Raw genomic sequence first — 19,893 nt, 5'->3', positions numbered from 1 at the left:
CGGCTTTATCAAGATTTCGTCGTGACTCTCGCTTCATCGTGGCCTGGCATTGCTGAGGACTGACCTCTGAACTTGAAGATGCGCGCGAACCTGTGCATCCTAGAAACGAGCGGGACTCGAACTTCAAACGCCATTAAACTTGTCTCGTGGACGAAGGAGAGTGAGTCAGCTCGACTCCGCCTTTACCTACTGTGCACCACACACCTCAGACAGGTATTTATGATCCCCGGCATAAGTTCAGCTCTCTCACCTTCAACACTCGGCAGTTCATCAAGTGAATGTCGCTATGTAAGAGTACACATACCTTCTGGGCTTTGAGGGTTTTTCTTTTCGTTTAGAACAGCTGCCACTTAGGAGGTAAAGTGGGGATTGCAGTAGGTCGAATATCCCGATCCTAGAAAGAAAAAGAGAGAGTTGGGCAAGTTGGGCGGTTGAAGTTCTATTGGAACACGAAGCCATCATAAATTCTAAAAGGTGTGAGTTGGAGTCCTGCCTGACACCTTCCTCTAGCTTATTGTGTTAGTCTGTGCAGTGTTCTTCAACCATTGTCCTTCTCGTAAACTAACCGCTCCCAGTCTACACATGTTTTTTCATTTCTACTTTTTTTTTTTTTTTAATCGCCGCTTTGTCGTCTTCAAGGCACTGGCCCTCTCCTTTGTTGGTTCCTGTTACAAACATAATTATTGTTGCAATGCGGTAAGAATTTTAGGCGATTCACGAGCTGTGATAAGCCCCACCCTGTGGGGTTCGCGTGCTTATGCGGTTCAGAACTCGTGCAATTCGTCCCCCAATCCCCAAAACACACACAGATAACCGGTAAAGTTCTTCCAGAGAAGGTTCCTTCTATCAAGGGAGATAAATGACAAAAAAAAAGCAGAATGGAATTCCTTGTTGACACCACCAACCTCCCAGACAGGTGTTCCTTGCCCGCACCTTCGGGTACAAACATAGATAAGCGGGGGCCAGCGACTGTCACACCCATTATACCTGTTTGTTCCATTTGAGCCCTATGAAATGAAAATACATGTACTTGTGAGACTTCCAAACAGTTGTAGCAGTAAATGCAGGTGTGCGAGACACTTTGTCTTCGAGATACTTGACATGCCTGACTGGCTGCGTGATGACGTCATCAGTCAACGTATCGACGGGTGGACACACTGTCAATGGCCACTTGGACAGAGAGGTGAATAGTGGGGTGTGGTAGAGGGGTTGATGACCGTAAAGAAGAGAATCGACAGAAACGATCCTGACAGCCCTCCACCCTCCCCACCCCCAATGGCGGGATCTGACGATGGTGACAATAACCCCGAGCGTGGAATCAGGTGCAAGGGTCAAACCGCTTTTGTGAGGTCTAGCAGTCTGGTCACAGTCTGTCGCAGTCTGATCACGTTCGATCAACGCTGAACCCACGCCGTTATCAGTGTCGCCATGTCACCCCGACGACCCCCTCAGGGTGAAGGTCATGATCTTTCTCCTTTGGCCCCTAGACAGGGTGACATATACAGACGCAGCGGATACAAAAGGTCCCCTTATAATGCTACAGCACAGCGATAATGAGAATTCTTTATTCGGCATAATGAGTGTGCTTTCCGGCGTGCATGTGGCCCTTACCCTGAAGGTAGAAATATGCAAACCTACTACAATAGAAAAAAAAGCCATAAAGCAAAGTTAGATAATGGCGGGTGATGAAGGAGGATGAAATTCACGGCCAAGGAGCAGATATCTAGATATGCAGCGTACGTTTTGATAAAATGGCGATTATCCCCCAAAAAAACTGGCTTTGCAGTTTGTAATGCCCTCGAGTTGCAGGGGTGGTAGAGGAGAGTGAGATTGCAGACTTTGCTCGAACTTTCCATGAACCAGCTGCAGTAGCCACACCGGCGACTTTCATTAACTGGGTAGTGATAGTCATTAACTGAGAGTAGTGATAGTCGCTCGGCAATAACAATAAGTAGAAACCACTTTAAACACCACAGACAGTCATCAACAGAGGTCGAGCACTGGCTGACTCAAGCGCTCGTGCTGTCAGCATTGTTCCCAGCCCCAGCTATTCCCGACAATTACTTGATAAGTGCTTGCATTGTTTGCAGGGCTGGGAGTGCCTATCAAATAGATATATCTATATATACGTGTATATAAATATATAAATACAGAGAGAGACTTCCGGTCCTTGTGTCAGTGAGCAGCTTCTGCCGCCATCGGTGATGCAGCCTCATCCTAGTTGCGCCCTTGTCTCCCTTTTCTGTCCTTTTCTAAACAACAGGACCAAAGCCAGCACAATATATATATACCAACAGGTAACTATATATAGTTGTGATCAGGGCCGGCGTTAGGGGGTGGCAAATGGGGCGGCCGCCCCAGGCCCCGCTCTCGAAGGGGCCCCGCGCTTCAGCCCCGAGGTAAGGTGACCCAACGCTTTTGACCTCGTGTCCCGCCTGCTCGTAAAATGTCCGGGCTGGACGCCCAAAGTCTCGCTTTCTGGCAAGTCCACAGTGTCCCGCTTGTTTTTAAAAATACCGTACACTGATTCGGATCCGCGACTTTGGTTTTGGCGGTGTTTTCTTGATCCCGCTTTATTTTTCATCGCTGTGCGGGCTCCGGGGTTTGACCCGTCCCGCCTGCTCGTAAAATGTCCGGGCTGGACGCCCAAAGTCTCGCTTTCTGGCAAGTCCACAGTGTCCCGCTTGTCTTTAAAAATACCGTACACTGATTCGGATCCGCGACTTTGGTTTTGGCAGTGTTTTCTTGATCCCGCTTTATTTTTCATCGCTGTGCGGGCTCCGGGGTTTGACCCGTGACGACAATGACCTGCCGGCCGATATCTTATTGCACGCGCCGCTGGTACATCGCCGGTGGCCGTCCCTCTTAAGGTGTCAGCTTCTTTGGTTACGGTTGTCCGAGTTCCCCCACTTCCCAGTGGCAACCCACGCCAACAGCTGACTACACCCCAAACCTAGTGATATATGGAATGGACAACACATGAGCACATAATGGCTTTCACCTGCAGACTTTATTGAATAAAGTGAAGCTGTTTGTAGTCGCTCACTTTCCTTTGAAGGCAGCCTCTAATTGTCATGTCAGCCTGTTATTATTTTTTTATCTTTTAACTTTGTGTTGGAATGCTACAGAATGCCGATTTCTAACTCTGTTATACTTGATATAATAAATTTTTAGAAAAGTAAGCTAGGCTAAATTAAAAAAATGAAAACAAGTGCATTTTACATTTTGGCAGACGATGCCGATCCAAATGCATCCACAGGCCACCCCGGGTATAGAGTTGTAGACTAATGTAGTTTGCTTGGTGATGGAGAGACGGGAAGAGAAAGTTTCACGGTGTCATGAAGTAACTACAGGAAACAAGTTCCTTTGACATCTCTCACTTCGGGCTTAAAGGTTGTAGTGCCAGCGGCGGGCCCCATCCTTTCCATTCACAGAGTGGCCATACATCAGTAACATATCCACCTTTTTATTGTCGATTCCAACTTGCTTGCAGGTCCCTCAAGTGGCACATTAATCCAGCGACCTCAATGCACGAACATTCTTCTAACGGTTCATGCGCGATAAATCATTGTGTCCAGCGGCCCTCTGACACCTGGCCCGTACCCCGACTATCCCGCCTACCTTAGGTCTGGAAATTGTATACTGCAGACTGCTTGGGTGTTCCTTCTTCAGACCTTCCTTTTAAGAGAAAAGAAAAAGAGGGAAAACAATCCACTGACCAAGGCCAGGCCCCCTTCACAACCGCGGGCCCGGGTACATGAGATACCCTGCCATCTCATCAAGCCTACGTCAGCACATTTCCCCTCACCTCTCGGCATTTCGTCCTCCCGCGTGTTTTCTGCTGCCCGGCATTTTATTCACTTCCAGTAATCGTTTTCTGTGAGTACGGATCCGTGACTAAACTAATGTCGGGGACGATACGAACATCGCCAGACGCCAGTGAAAAGACAGTTAAAGGTGGAAACACTGAAAGGACTTTTAATTGTGAGGTGCAACTTTGACAGCGAAAATTCACGAAATCCTTGTGAAAAAATTTATGACACTATCTTGCAATGACCGAAACTTTACAAGGAGATTCACGGTCTATGAAATAGGGTTTCGGAGTAACAGCCTCCCAAGATGGCGAAGTACCATAATTTGTTACAGCGCCTCACCTCACGTCCGCAAAGTTGGCTGAGCGGGAGATAAGGTAGGAATATTTTAATTTAAATGTTAAATACCGGTTTTCTATTTTAAATGGAATATGTAGTGGCGTGGACAGATCTGCCGTTGAAAGCACCACTACTCGGCAAAGTCAGAGGAAAGTCCTCCCCCCCCCCTTATTTTTCAGCGCTCTTTGTCAGTGACGTCACCGTCATCGGCACGCGTCCTGCTTTCGCCCCCGAAACGTCAGGTCACCTTACCCGAGGTCATCTTTCTGACTTATTGCTACATGTAGCTGTGGTAAACAAGTTGTGACAAAAAAAAATGACGTTCAGAAAACACTTCTAAGTTCCGATTAAGCAAATTATTGAACCCATGTCTTCACGTTAAATCCGACAATAACAACAAGCAGTTTACTAAGTTATCGTCACCATATTATTTCGCTTTAAGAAAAAACCGCTACTGTCACAAACGGTTACGAACAATTAAAACACTAAATTTGTGCGTTATTTCGCGAAATACATCCAGGCTATCTAACTGTATATAAATCAGTGCTTCCGGCATCATATCAATAGGGATATTTGATACACGTAGTCAATGTAACCGGCCCCGCGCGAATGGTCGGCCCCAGGCCCCGCGTGGTCCTAACGCCGCCTCTGGTTGTGATTCCTGCAACCACGCCCTATAGCGCCCACACATACGCTCAACATCGCGAGGTCCTGTAACGGATCCTGATCCTGCAAGCGACTGATCCCTAAGACTAAAAGAGTACAGACATAAGCCTCGGCACTTTCGAATGTCAAATTTATCAAACAATACAAGAACAACGACAAACAAGATTAACTCTTTCGAGCTCAAAGCGAAGCTGCATGAAAGTAGAGCCAATGGCGGAGGGAGATGAAAGGTTTGAGGTCTGTGAACAATCAGAGACGAGACAGGAGGTGGGGGTGGGGAGGAAAGGCTGGGGTGTAGGCTGGGGAGGCATTGTGTGCCACTTCTCAGAACCTTGGAATGCAGCAATGATATACACTTCACTACTCAACGCCGGAGGGCAGGCGATTGTATAAATGCCACGACAGGCCAGGTCACGTGACGACATGCCAGAAGCGCAAAGAATGACAACTAGCGGCTGAATAAAGGGTCACGGGAGGTAAGCCCTTTCTTCTCTCTCTCCTTAGGCCACTGCAGTCCTGCAGGTCTGAACACATTCTCTGTCGGCATGCTGTTCCCTCAGTTTCACAAGGCTTTAAATGTGACTGAATGTACTACCTATCAGTTAACGCCTAATTACACACGATAAGAAAGAATAAAACCTCCACAATGGCGTTTCATGCGGGTAAGGTGTCATAGTCTTGTCATCCAGTCTTCAGGTATATTTTCAAAACTGACTATTCGCTGTGAGGTGAGTTTTCAGCTCACCATACTCCCACAGTCTTCATCACGACTGTGACTCACATGACAGATGAGCAAAGAATCTGGCCAGAACTTTTTTAAAATGAACCACGCCCTCCTAAAAAATAAACGGGTGTGTGTGACTTCGCCTGTATTTTCTGTCAAGTCTCTGGTCAATGTATCTGCACGCATGTAGGTAGATACAAATGACCCATTAATTTGATTTCGGGGTGCAATTTTACTTTGCTAGGAGATGCTCGTGTCTCCTGTCGCCTGGAGAGCGCCTCGGTTTGAGTCCCACACAACTGTCTTCATACACACACACCCAACCCCCCAACACCTCGGGTACTTGAAACTGGTGGACAGTGTCTCGCTTCTCTCTCCTGATATCCTGAATGAAGATATGGATCAGATTAGAAAACATCAGAATGCAGATATCAAGTAGTCATGCGGACATCTGCTGCACTTCAAGGGAACAAAATAATCCGTTACTCAGCTGTGACCTGTTCGATGAAAAATGTGCATGTAGATCCTGTATTTATTACGAACATAAAACAAGCACAAAGCCAGAATAAATCAGTGGTCACGATTAACAAGATATTGTCATGTGAATGTGATGGTCACGTGATTCACCACGGTTACAGTCTCTACTCTGGGGTTAATTTTGTAGAAAAATGCTTCCATCTAGAAATGATGTCGCACTACGAGGGGAGAGAAAATCCAGAGAAAAACCTCCGAACAAACAGGTGTCACATACAGAGAGCATCCCGAGACGTCCCTGAACCCAAGACCTTTCACTGAAGGAATGACAAGCGGGTGTTTTCTTGTAATCCACTGAGCTATCGGGCTACCCTGCAGCTTCCTGTTTCAGTTTTTGCTTGGACAAGTTTGAGGATTTTTCTTTGGCTTAAATATTTTTTATTTTATCACTATTACTTTACTTTCCAACCACCCCCTTCAGAAAAGTGCCCCCCCCCCCTCAATTATCTACAAGCTTGAATATTTATTTGTTCACTCTTCAATAATGTGTGCCTGTATCTTCCACCGTTTATCACATTTGTGATAACAGTAGCAGACGCTATTATCTGATACTCGTTATTTCCATGTAACCAAGCTTTTAAACTACGCCTTTGTGATGTAACAGCTATCCAACCGGTAATTCTGCTTTGAATAACTGCAGGGTTCTGTCACAATATATTTATCAAAATATTTCTTTCGCTTCATACCTGTCGAGGTTAAAGATGGCGAGCGACACAACTGTTTTATTCATAATTTTTTTTACTGACAATTCTAAGCAAATTTTAATGTTTGTAGTGAGTGTTCGAGACAGGAAGGTGCATTGGGGGCCGGGGGCGGAGGTGACACAGACTGGAATGCATGACAAGGACAGAACGATGCTCGGGACCTGAGGTCCACGAGTTTCATGAGCTCTTCGGTCAATCCGGGGCCCTGCGGTCGTATTTACGCCTTGCGGGGGCCGGTGACGTCACGGGGCTGCTGGTGATGTAGAGGTGTGCCCGGGCATGCGCCAGAGCTGTATGGCTGTGACATGTCGACTTACATCGACACCTTGAGCCTCATTAAACGACCAACAAACGGAGTTTGCTGTAGGAGGGAGCAGACACTACGTCACTGAGACAGCCACAGGCAGACAAGAGGGAGGAGAATAGACGGGGTCAGGGAGCGTTCAGCAGTCAAGATATTTATGTTTTGCCATCCGAAAGAGGGATTGATAATAAAATATAATAACATTACATGAAGAGAACTTTGCAAGTACTCGCTCGTTCTCTCTCTCCCTGTATCCCTTACATTTATCTTTCCACAAATCCTCTATTCATCTCCACCACCATCATCAATTATTGTCATTTTCATGTATTATTATACCTTCTATCATCAGGAAGAACGTGCAGAGCGGGTGGGTGGATGGTAAGAGAAATAGGTTCAGCTTCGCCTACGCAGATGATGTGAGAGATGAATGAGACTCGATGCCCTCGATTTATTCTCGTTGGTGTGCATGGAGACAGTTGTGTGCAGGCATGTGTAGTTGAGCATTTGTATTTGAAGAAACACTCTAGCTGCCCTCCTTCTCACCTGTGTGTTTGTGTCGTGGGTTTGCATGGATACACAAAAAAGATACATTAATATGCAGTATTAAAACATTAATGTCGTTAATAAGAACTTTTTAAATTAAAATTTGGACAAGATAAACTGCAAGTAAGTTCAAAGGATGAGATGTGAACCACACACACACACCGCTAGGCTAGCTGCACACAGAAGGTGACAATATAACAATAAAGATGCTTTGTTTGTTCTAAGCACTTATTCTGTTGCTGTGAGTGGCTCAGCCTGTCAAGTTCAATCTGTGACCAGGTGGAGACCATTAAGATCGAGTGACAGCGCAGGCGAGACACCTAGCAATCGAGTGACAAAAGGAGAAGGTCGGGAAAGAGAAATGGATGGCCACAGCAGATGTGTGCTGTATAGTTTATATATCTATATATAGTCAGAACTGAGGGCATAGATGATTGTTTAAACCTTTGCAGGGCGATAACAACTACCGTACTCTCTCTTGTGTGCGCACGCTCTTGTGTGTGCATGTTTGCATGTTTGCATGTACTCAAATATTAAATATTAAACAAGTAGAAAGTATACACACGTACAAATGTACACTACACAATGGTTTGAAGTTAACTCCGCCAAAGCCACAGCTTTCAGTTGCACAATAACATTATATTGCAGCTCATGGACGATGCTGTAAAGTCGGTGGGTTGTCTGCCCACCGTGGGATGGTGACAGGTTGGGGACATACATACCGACGAACCCGGACGCTAACTTCTCAGCCAGGATACCTGCGGAACTGTGACATCAGAGTTTCTCATCTTACACTACTCCCATCCTAGCCTTATCCACCCATCAACTCCCACACCTGGCCCCGTGTAGTTCAGCCAAGCAGACAGACCGTCGGAGGTACACCTGCAGACAAACAGGAACCAGATGTAAGAAAGCAAGAAGACAGACAGACAAACGGTAAGGCAGACAGGTCTTGGTGACGGATTCAGCATTCATCACACATTCTCTTATCACATCATCCACACTGTTATCGACTTCTGTCTGAACTTTTCATCATATATCGAGATGGCGGCCAGGTGGCTACAAGACAGATAGATGGGCCCTCACACCTTGGCGAAAATTCGAGCAAGTTTGAACATGCACACAAATGTCGTCTGCAGTCCTGTTGACGATCATGTTGACCCCAAAAGCCGCACATGCACAGTCTTCAATTCTACGAAACACGAGGGACACTTGTACAGATAATGATGATGATGCAACTTTTCTCCATCAATCGTAAAGGATTATGGGAGAGAAAGTGAGTGTCATGTGACCACTTAGAAATTGAGAGACCAAGATTTTGGAGGATAGAAGCTGACGGGGATGGAGGAAGGTGGTGGAGGGCACACAATAACACATTCCGTTATGATGAGTAGTTCAGGCTGTAAAGGTCACGATAAGTCATGATTGGGTGGAGACCGTTAACACCCGTCAATGTCTGGCTGTTCAAACAAACAAACAACACGGATACCTTTGTTCACCACAACAAGGAAGCAACTAGAAGCTACAAGTCACGGGTACAAAACAACCCAAAGTATGTGCTACCTGGTCTGCACGTAAAAGCTTTATTCATTCAATTCCTTTTCAGAATCCAGTAACAAATATTTTCTTCCTATATGTTTATTCTCTTTACAAAGTGTGAGAACAAAATGTCAGGGTTTCAAGACCTTCTGGTGTTACTTTTTTTAGCGAGAGACTTTTCTAGAACTGACTGGAAGGGGGAATAGAAGAATCATAATTGTATTGATGTGTGATTGCATAATTGAATTATTTTATCAGCTGAGGGCCGCCATGACTGTCACTCGATCGATCGTGAGTGGATGTAAGGAAGAGTGAACACTGGGAGGTATGTCAGAAGATTTAGTGATGACGTTGGGGTCATAGGTCGTGTTCACATACGATGTGGTGAAGCTGGATGATAAGACTGTGATAAAATTATGGGGGAGGGGAGTGGCGGGCTGTTTATGCTCTGAACTTTCTCACTTAGATGACCTCTTTAGTGATAAGCAAGTGGGAAATTTGCTGCAAAGATAAATCATTACCTATTCATGCAGGATACGCTTTGTCACACTCTTGTCTCAACGGTTATCGTTCTAATCATATGTCTGTGTGCGTGTGCTTGCTTTGCGTGCATGATTTTATGTTTATACGAGGTGTTACAGGTGCGGTGCCTTCTTCCCCTCCTCCCCGACTCATACACCCAAACTTCCGTTCACGCAGACTGTTTGTCACCTGTCGTCTGTCGTCTGCACACCGACTTGTTTGTCAAAGTCACAAAGGTACTTCTTTCTTTGACAGGTGTGTCTATGCGGACGTGCTTTTGTAATACGCCTTCGCCAAGTGCGTGTGTTTGTGTGAAGCAGAAAATAAACGGTAACAAAGGAAGAAACTTGCCTGTCACCCACGAAGGAACGTGCCAGCTACCCGTGAGGTGAAAAGCCAGTCACCCGTGAAAAGATATACCAGACATTAAACATATGAACATGCACAATTGTATGTACTCGTGCACGCACACTAATGCACAAGCAGAGATAAGAAAAGAAAAAAAATCACAAAATCATCAGTGCATAATCTTGCAGACCCTACAACACATATTTACTCTCTGGAGTCACATATCCAATCCTGAAGACCGTCCTGACATTGAAAACACGCACACACAGACACACAGACACACAGACACAAGCTAGCTGTGAGGTTCAGTTCCAGAAATTCAGTAATCTTGCGGTAGTGACATATTTACAACCTCAGACGAGTGTTTACTACGGACGAGCAGGGCGTGTGTAGAGGAAGGAAGGAGCGAAGAAAGAGAACAGTTGTGCTCGTGAGGGGGGATGGAGGAGGGGACGAGGGGAGGGAGAGGGCGGTAAGGTGCAGGCTGACGACAGACTTGCATTCACAAACCATTTCTACGCCTTTCTTATGTGTTCACAATTGTTCGAGTCTGGTGGACGTAGGAAGTGTTTTGACTCACACCTGACACCACGCCCCTTGTGTCGTGTCCACTGCACGAGCTACCTGCAGATGTGACGTCACACAGTGGCACCTGCCTTTCACGAGAAGGTATACACGTCACTGTGTGTACCTGTCTTCGTCGCGTGTATATTTTTGTGTTTGTGCGTGCCTCATTCTGTGTCAGTATGTGTATAAATAAATATTATTGAGCATGAGTCAACTCCTGTTTGATAAAGTAAAAACAAATCAAATCCTCGCCCTACCGCACGCCTGACTAAGATAGTGACAGTTTGAGTTCAATGTGACGTAGCATCGTTAACAGCAGCTGGAGGGAAGGACAGTCTCTCGATCCTATAGAGACATGAATGTTGTCATAACAGTGGAGATGGACAGTCATGATAGTGATAATGATGACGACGATGGTCCTCAATTAATGATGCTCATAGAAGATGGAAATGATCGTCGGACAAAACAAAGAAGGCATTTTTTTTTTGTGCAATGCGAAAAGGATGATTTATTGCCGGAAGTGGAAAGACAACAAATCCGATGAAAAAAGAAACATTGACAGGAACAATCTCATCCTTGATACCGTGACTATTTCAGTTTGGTCACTTTAAAATAGTCATAAAAAAACAACACTTACAACCTTATTTTTACAGCGAAGATCCCTTGCAGACTCTTAAAATGTAAATGTGAAAACTGTACATTTAATACGATTAGGTAAGTCTTTCGCAATCTCGGGAGTAATTAATCCTCTCAGTTTTCCCCACGAGCACACACACACACTACATTTTGTTTTCCTGCAGCTGTTATTAACTCTCAGGTTGATGACATTTTACGATTGCCAAAAAATCTGGGCTGAGGGTGACTGGGCGACAGTTGTTATGGCCGACAGGTAGATTATATCCTTGTTCCTTTGAGTGATTGAGTTGATTGTACTACACACCAGGCACTGGCATGACGGGCTTCTCGCCCTCACTGTCGTGTCCACACTTGCTCCACAAACACATTTCAAACACGTGGTATTCGCTTCCCAGCAAAACTGCTTCCTCCTGTTTTACGCAGTGTCTGTATATTCTCAGTGCAGTGAACATGACTTTCTCCTGTTTATGGCCATTTTCCTTTTCTTAATCCGTTTGTTAGTCCATGTTCCAGGTACAGATTCTGATTTTTCAAAAGCTAAAAATTACCAAAAATAATGGGAAACAAAAAGGGTTATTATTTGGAAAAAGAAGACTCCACCGGAGGAGGAAATATTCATGACAGACTGTAAACATCCTGTATCTGTTAGGAGCTTTGAGATGTTTGTGATTCACTCATACTGACCACACGGCCCGTGTATAAGGCGGAAGTTCCTAACACCATAAATTTCTGCGCACACCTTTCGCGCACCTAATTACGAAAAGATCCCTGGCATAACCTCCATCCTCTGGACCACTAACGAGAATTTGAGAATGTGCACAGCCCTGTATTTCAATGGCGCATTGTCTCATATCTTTCACACACACACACGCGCGCTTACCAAGATATTCACATCCAGTGAGTTGAGAGTCGTGTTATTTCCTTTTTCTTTCACTTTGTCAGTTGTAATGACTCACAGTTGCTCTCTGCAGTAGAAATGACATACTTGTCTCTACACCCACCTGTTCGACCACTGACACACTGTCACCACATCTGCCCACTCCACCACCAGCTGCCACCTCAACGACTCCTTGTTCACGTGGGTGGATGCAGTCGCGTGGATGCTCACTTCATCCAGTGTAATAAATAACGTGTACTTTTTCATGTACCCGAACATTCTATTATTCTCAATCACTGTTCATTCCTTTCTTGTAATCTACAAAGCTATATTTACTTCTAGTTGATTGTTGTGTGTGTGTTCTTTGTTGTCCATCGTGCCACGCAAAACACATCTTCATCTCAAGCCCCGCCCAGGTCTAGTCTGCCTCCCTCATCAGGTGGTAATCAGGGCTGCGGGCTCCGGCAGTTGCAGGCTCATCCTCACCGTCACGCCATGTCGTTAGCTAATGAGGTTTCTTTACCATCATTGTGGAGCTAAGAGGAAACTGTGTGTGAATGATTTCCTCCATTTTGTGAGCTCACCTCAACCTGCTGCAGCAGGCGGTCGTCACTCCTTGCTCCGTCTGCTGAAACAAAACTCGTAAAACACACTCACACCGTGGTCAGCAGACAGGCGATGATCTTGATAAGCAATGCAATCAGACCACGAACGTGACCAGACTGCCATTTGTTTATCCAGTCACGAACACACGCACACACACCCACACACACACCCACACACACGCACGTACACAGAGAAATGCGCGTGTTTGCACAGCAGCAGGTGGATGAAGTCAACACCAGGTGTGTCCACAACCGCCAGGTACGAGGATTTCGTCGACAACGGGATGGCCGGCATCAGACAAGACAGCTGTGATTAGAAATAAGTGGAGTCCCATCCTCCTGCTGCACTATACATACAGCACCATCCCTGGCATGCTCTGGTATATATATACATGTATAACGGTCATTTCCACACTCTTTGCAAAGCATAGGTGGAAGGAATAAGAGATTCGGTTGACTGCTTAAGAGGATTAAACAGTCAGTGCTGGTTCACTAAGTTGTACTCATATGTGTGTGGGTGTGGGGTGTGTGTGTGGGTGCGACGTGTATGTAGATAAATTGCAAGACAAGAAGATAGGTGGACTGGGTACAATACATGATCTGGATATTTCATTTCAGTCCTCATTGTGAAGCAGTCGCTTACCCTTTGTGACGAATGTGGGTCTTGATACTACCAGGGACCGGCCCCTACGACTTAATGAATTATTTTCTAATCTGACCTTTACAAAACCACAGAAGGGACATGGGTTTTCTCCCCTCTCCTTAATGAATATGCATCCACGCATCCATTATTTGCATCTTCTAAGTAAAATGGTTCATGGAGACTTTTTGTGAAGTCGAGTTTCTGAGGTTCTATGAGGCTTGAGTTGATTTTGACTGAGGTCTGGTAAGGCGCGTGTTGAGGTTGACTGAAGCCTCACGAGCTCTTGCTCTTCGGTATTCTTCCTTTTTTTCTCTCTCTCTCTGTCGGCCTCTGGGTAGAAAGGTCGGTTGTTAGAGTTTGTCACACATCGGTCGGTCTAATTTTTTTTTTCTTTCCTTGTTTCTTAGGGGTATGGATGGATGCATTGAGAGGAACGGGTGTGTGGGCGAGGTTTCGATTCTAATTTTCGGGAAGACTACGTGTCTTGTTAATCAGTGGACAAGCCAGCAGTCACAGAGCTAAATACAACTTCACATGACGGACACTACACACCAGGATGCTTTTCCTTGGCCCAGCTCAGAGTGTCATTATCTGCCCGTATCCCCACGACACCAGTAAACAAACAGGTGGTTTCTCAGCGTGCAGTCACTTCCTGCAGATTTCAGTTAAAATCTTTTAGATAACAGTTGAGAGGACAAGAATCTGCGAGGTCGCCCTCACGTGCTTCACGTGCGATGTTCTAATCAAATTTCAGCGGCAGAACTAAACAATCTGGAGAAACTTCTCTCCCCAAACACAATAGATGGAGTATGACCTGGTTAGAAGATGCAACTGCAGTAGTTACTTTGTTCTGGAGTTCATTAAAAAAAAATAAATAAAAACCCAGCATGAATGTGTCCATGACGAAACCAGCTATCAGACGATTTGCACAAACCCTGCATTGTGTGAGAGAGGCAAATACATTGAAATGAGATGCAGTGTATGGTGATTAGTTAAGTTGTTAATACCACTTGTATCTGCAAATTAATACTGCTTTTCCTTTTCCTGTTTAATCTTTTGTACTTCCCAGGCTCTGAGTCAGGCAGTTTTGCTTTTCGTCTGTCAGCTGTGGAGACGGAAGAAGTGTCAGATCTCTTGACGATAAGGAAACATTTGGTGACTAATTTACTAATTTAATCGACTAAGTAGAGGGCACACTTAATTAGAGACTTGATCCAACTTATCATATGTATTGAAATCGAAGACTAGTGTTATTACTATGTGGTTTTTTCTCTCTTTTTAAATGTCCGAACGCTTGGCAACTATTCAGCCATAAATCGTGCAGACGACACAGCACTGAATGGACAAAGGTGGAGGAGATGTCGTAGAGACGATTTATAACTCAATTTATTCAGGTCTTTATTTGCCCTATTTACGGGCTATATCTCTCCCTGCTTGGCAGCGGAAGTGACCTTTTGCTAGGAAGGAAATCCAAGAAGATAAGACTACCTGTATCAGTTTCGTTACACGAATTTCAAAGTCGAGATGGTCCAGGATGGACCGCTTCTTGAAGGACAAGAATCTGAACAGATGTGATGCTCACCTGCAGAATCTGGATTCTTCTTCAGTTCTTTTTGTATGTTATACCGCAGATTTGTATGTGGTGTACTTTTTACAAGCATAATATTTTCTCGATACACCTGTTCAGATTATTACGAGACTCGGTTCAACTCAAACTCCTTCCTTTCGTTTCCCTCCCATAAGCTAAGGATAACCTCTGATAACACCGAACAGCAACATAGTTGAAATAACTCTTGAGACTTTATCACAGCGTTTGTGATTTATCGCACTTTTGAGCGGTTGATGATAAGGGCTTGCAATTCAATTGCTAGACAGCTCTCTGATTGTTACTGTGACTGTCCTTTAAATGCAGTCGGATATTTCTCACAGCCATCAGGCGGCTTGTAAGAAGGAACAATGATTTGAACTTTGCACTTTTGTTTTTTTCTTTCTTCTTATCCTATGGATAGGTGCATTTAGAGCTATTTGCCTCGCCTTCAAACACAAACCCACACCTTGTGGGCTGATGTGAACCAGTGTGGCTGTCAGCTGGGAAAGAGAAGGAAATTACTCTGCTTCAGCTTTTGCTCTTATCTCAGAGGAAGCAGAAACAAATTAACATCATATCGACATTTCTCAAACACGACCCAGTGCGCACGCAGGTCCGAGCTACCATCAGTTGTGATGTTTGCAATTTAAATTCCACACTTCTGATTGAGTGCTATATATCTTTTATATAGAGAGAGGAGAGAGAGAATGTTCTCCCTACCTACTCTTGACCTAATTAACATCCTGGCGAGTGTCCTCTATGTCTTGGTGTTAGGGAAGGGCCATGTGATGCTAGCACTCACCCGAGTCAAACATGAAATTGAGTTGATGGCTGGCTAGTGAAACATGTCTCCAAAACTGCATTGCTGTCTTTAGATTAATATTTCGATAAAGTACACACAGAGGGACATAAAGTACAACTCCACAGAGGAGTCGCAGCCATCGTGAAAGCCTCACACCAACAGGAATGAAAGGATGCGGAAAACACGGTCTTGTCTTCTCTCCACAGCAATGATGAAGATGTGGATGTTGGCGAGTAGCTAGCCAGCGGTACAAAGTAACACACCCATGTTTAGCGACCTAGTATGCTGCAATGTTTACTAAACACAGATACAAAATACTTGAAAATAATTTTGCAGTGAGGTTAAGGAAGAACAATAGTTCTTATTAATTTTTTCAATTGTTTTCATTCGAATTACTGTAAAACTTCGGTTTTCAGGTTAGGACCCTCACGCTGTTTAGAGAAAGTATAAATATACATGCATGAAAATGTACATGTCAATGCATTTTGTCTGCAGTTCATGCATATAGGATAGATTCGGTGACCTTTGACCCTACAACACTTGCCTACTGATGCTGCATGAAAGCAGTTTTGCCTTCTAGTTTATGCGCCGTGTGTTGCTGTACATGGGAGTCGCATTACCAAGTGTGACAACAGCCTGACACTGAATGTCTCCTCTGACTTATATCGTCCTCTTTCTCACATTTTTTTTTAAAAAACCTCGTTACTGATCTTCGCCTGCTGACGGATCCGCCTGGCCCTTGAAGCAGAAATGCGTGCACAGGTGGGTGCATGTACATGAAAGAAGGCGGAGTAAGTCGACCGTGAAATTCCGAGACTTCGCGTGGGTGAAGCGTGACTTTGTCGCTGCGTTAAGCAGTCGTGCTGTTTTCTTATAAATTTGCATCATGGGAAGGAAAGTATAGATGGTAAGAATGTGGAGGGTGAAGGAGCTCGACTCTGATCTACTTGCCCATTGAGCATACTCATTCATGAAGGGCAATAAAGCGATGTGTGTCGCTAGCACGAAAGAAATACGATGATAGGAAGGTGTGTAAACGGGTTGAAGTGGTGTGTGGTGGTGGGGGGGGAGGAGGGAGATAACTGCGAGCGCTACTTGTTCCAGCTCCCTAGGGCTTCTCACACTGATGAAAGTAGATAACACACCCCGACTGGAGCATTAGGCGAGCTTTGCCCCACTCCCACCTTCATCCCCATAACGCCCAACTAAAATTTCCACTGGTCAACCATGATAAAAAAAACAAACAAAAAAACAGTCGGTGGTCACTCATGTTCTGAGATATGAAAAACAAGCAACTTTCGTCCTTGCTATTTTTTTTTTTAATCAGTTACAGGCATACTTTGTATACTTCTTCTGTCCGTCCGGCAGATTTCCAGAAGAAACAGGTACCTAGTTTATCAGAGTGGTAGTTGTACTCCACCCTTCACATGCTTTACCCTAGACACGCTGAACCACTCCATTCACTGCCCCCATCCCCTAGGCCAGTAGGCTGCGGGACTCTTTACTTTCTGTTTTATAACTGCACTGTGAGCGAGGCCGTTGCTGACATTTCTGTCAACGTCTGTCAAAGATGCACTCGTCTCTGACCTCCCCTCACCCGTCCCCTGACACCGGTGCATGTAGCGGTCAACTCCAGGGAGGATCAAGCGTGGCAGCCAGTAATTGCTAACCTTGCAAACCAGCCATTCTCATCCCAGAGCATCTTTCACAGGCTCTGTCCACACGGCACCATATCATTGTCGTGAGAACGTTTTTAACTGACACACCGGCATATGGCAGTTGTATGCTAGCCAGTGCACTTTCAGCTAATGTCTTTTGCGTGTTCTTTGTATTAATAACAAATTCTGAACGAAGATGCTTATGAGATACGTATACTACTCATCTGCAACATAAAGTTTACATATACTGCTTAAATAATCTCATTGTTAAAAAGTAATGTGATTCCCTATTAAGCAACAAATAAATATGAGTGATAATGTTTGAAGGCCATAATGTGCATCTGAAATATAAACAACAACAGCAGCTGCAACAACATTGCATGTGAGCACTCACGTTCTCACACACACACACGATAACAAACAGGAGGCAGGGGGGAGAGAAGTGGGGGCAGGGTGTAAGCAGGGAATGTCAGGAATGCTGATGAGTTGATGGACACGTACTCTTGTGACAGGCGGTCGTGGACAGGGTGGGGTAGACTAGGGCTCGAAGAAGAAAGACATGTAGAGGGTGGGGTGGGCGACTGAAATGACAAGCCATGTTTGGCTTGGCTAACTTCTTGTTAGCTCGAGACTGACAATGTGTGAACAGGAGCGACTAAAAGGACACGTGACAGCCTGGTCGCCGTTCTGTCGTAAAACAAAAAGAAGAGAAATGATTTTTTTTAATGTTTAGGTCAATGCTAGAGCTGGCATTCGCACAGCACTGTGAATTCATCCTCTATGTGTGTTTTTTATCCTGATTGAAGCCCTCATTCTACTTTCGGTGATTTTGGAGGTCACGATTAGGGACCTAACTTCATCACCCTCGTCTTCTGTCTGCGTATAGGATTTTTTTTTCAATTGACAGTTATTTAAACGCTCATTAAAATATCACTGTTGTCTTTTTATCGATGGAGGTTGTATACTTAATCCCACTGAATTTATGTTCTTGGGATGAGTTTGTGCTTGTTTACTGTTGATTTCCAACTGCTTTCCAAGAGGCTGGGAGAGAAGAATGGGCGGGAGAGATTTCTGAAGGCGTGAGAGTGCGTGTACACAGCAATGATTCTGTTAAGCTAACGAACCTGCCGTTGATGCATGGCAGATGCGTGTTCTGTCACCATGACATTGATCATACCACTAACATTCTCATTGTCAGCTCAGAGAATATTTAGCTGCTAGTGTGAATGCACATTGCTTCTCTCTGTGACAGAATGCATGCAGAGTCGGTGTGGGTGTCCACACACACACCTCAAAACAAAGAAACGCGGATTCTTCGCCATTAAAAATATGCGAGCACGGAGTTACAAAAATTTGAACCGTACAAAAATTTATTTTTTCAAGTGAATGATTGAAGGTGATCAATGCCCCCATCTTCGAAGGTAGCGCCGGAAGCTGTTTGAACCCGATGAGCGAACAGACGGCCAAACTGCTCCTCCTGTAACTCCGTGATGCGAGTCTTACAATCCTAGATCGTGCTTCACAAAAAACTATTAAGACAACAAGACAGCGCGTGAGCATAGTCACAAACATGCAGTGAGGCTCATTGGCAGGCGGCACGCGCCCCCCTGGTGCTGAAGGGAAATCAGAACGAACGGTTGTCTAGCTAACACTGAAATGTACAACAAATAAACAGGAAGCCATTTGCGAAGCCGGATAACAGGGAGAGGCGTCCGCGTAGCCATGGTGATAAAGTGATCGTGAGTCACAGACGTAATATAAACAAAAACATTTTATGTACAGAACTGTTCAGGCCCCACGATCAAGCCGAAAGACTCCTTAGTTCTTGCTGAGGTCGCACATGTAGTAGATATGATGTTCGTGCTTCTCGCTCAAACATCCCTCACAGCAGTTTCATCACTGAACAGCTGACAAAAGTCAAGACAGCGCAGCGATACAAGTTTGCAAGTGAATTGAATTATTAAAGCATTGGCATTAGCAAATTCGACTGGCGCAGAGTTTTAAAGGTCTACAAGCTAAAATATAAAATTTTGTTTAAATCAATACAAACTCAGAGTAGATACTAAGATACTTTATTTCCTCTAATGCAAACGATAAATTTACTTCCTTCTACGTGTTCTCAGGCAGAGGGGTGGGATCACGCTTATTTTGGTTATATATATATTCTCAAACGGAGCTTCGCCCATTCATTCGAAAAGCAGCGTGAACTCTGGCAGGGTTTTAAAAATACGAATTCTAACTTCACTCACGGACAAGCTCGTGTCTATGACCAAGCAAGACAGAAGATGTTACGACCGCGCCAGAACAGCTCTTAGTCGACTCTTCGCCGCTCACCAAAGTGCTGGCGCCTTCTCCCGCCGTTTCCACTTTACACCAGGGGATGAACTTTAACCTTTATTCGCTGCTTGCAGGCCCACGTCTCAACGCTCGGCTAGTGCTGAAAACTGAGATGGGAGGGAAGGGGAAACAAGAAAAGATCTAC

The sequence above is a fragment of the Pomacea canaliculata genome, linkage group LG6 (genome assembly GCF_003073045.1).
Source record: "Pomacea canaliculata isolate SZHN2017 linkage group LG6, ASM307304v1, whole genome shotgun sequence".
NCBI classification, from domain to species: domain Eukaryota; kingdom Metazoa; phylum Mollusca; class Gastropoda; order Architaenioglossa; family Ampullariidae; genus Pomacea; species Pomacea canaliculata.
The sequence above is the reverse complement of the archived record's forward strand: the minus strand, read 5'-3'. Positions refer to the sequence as shown.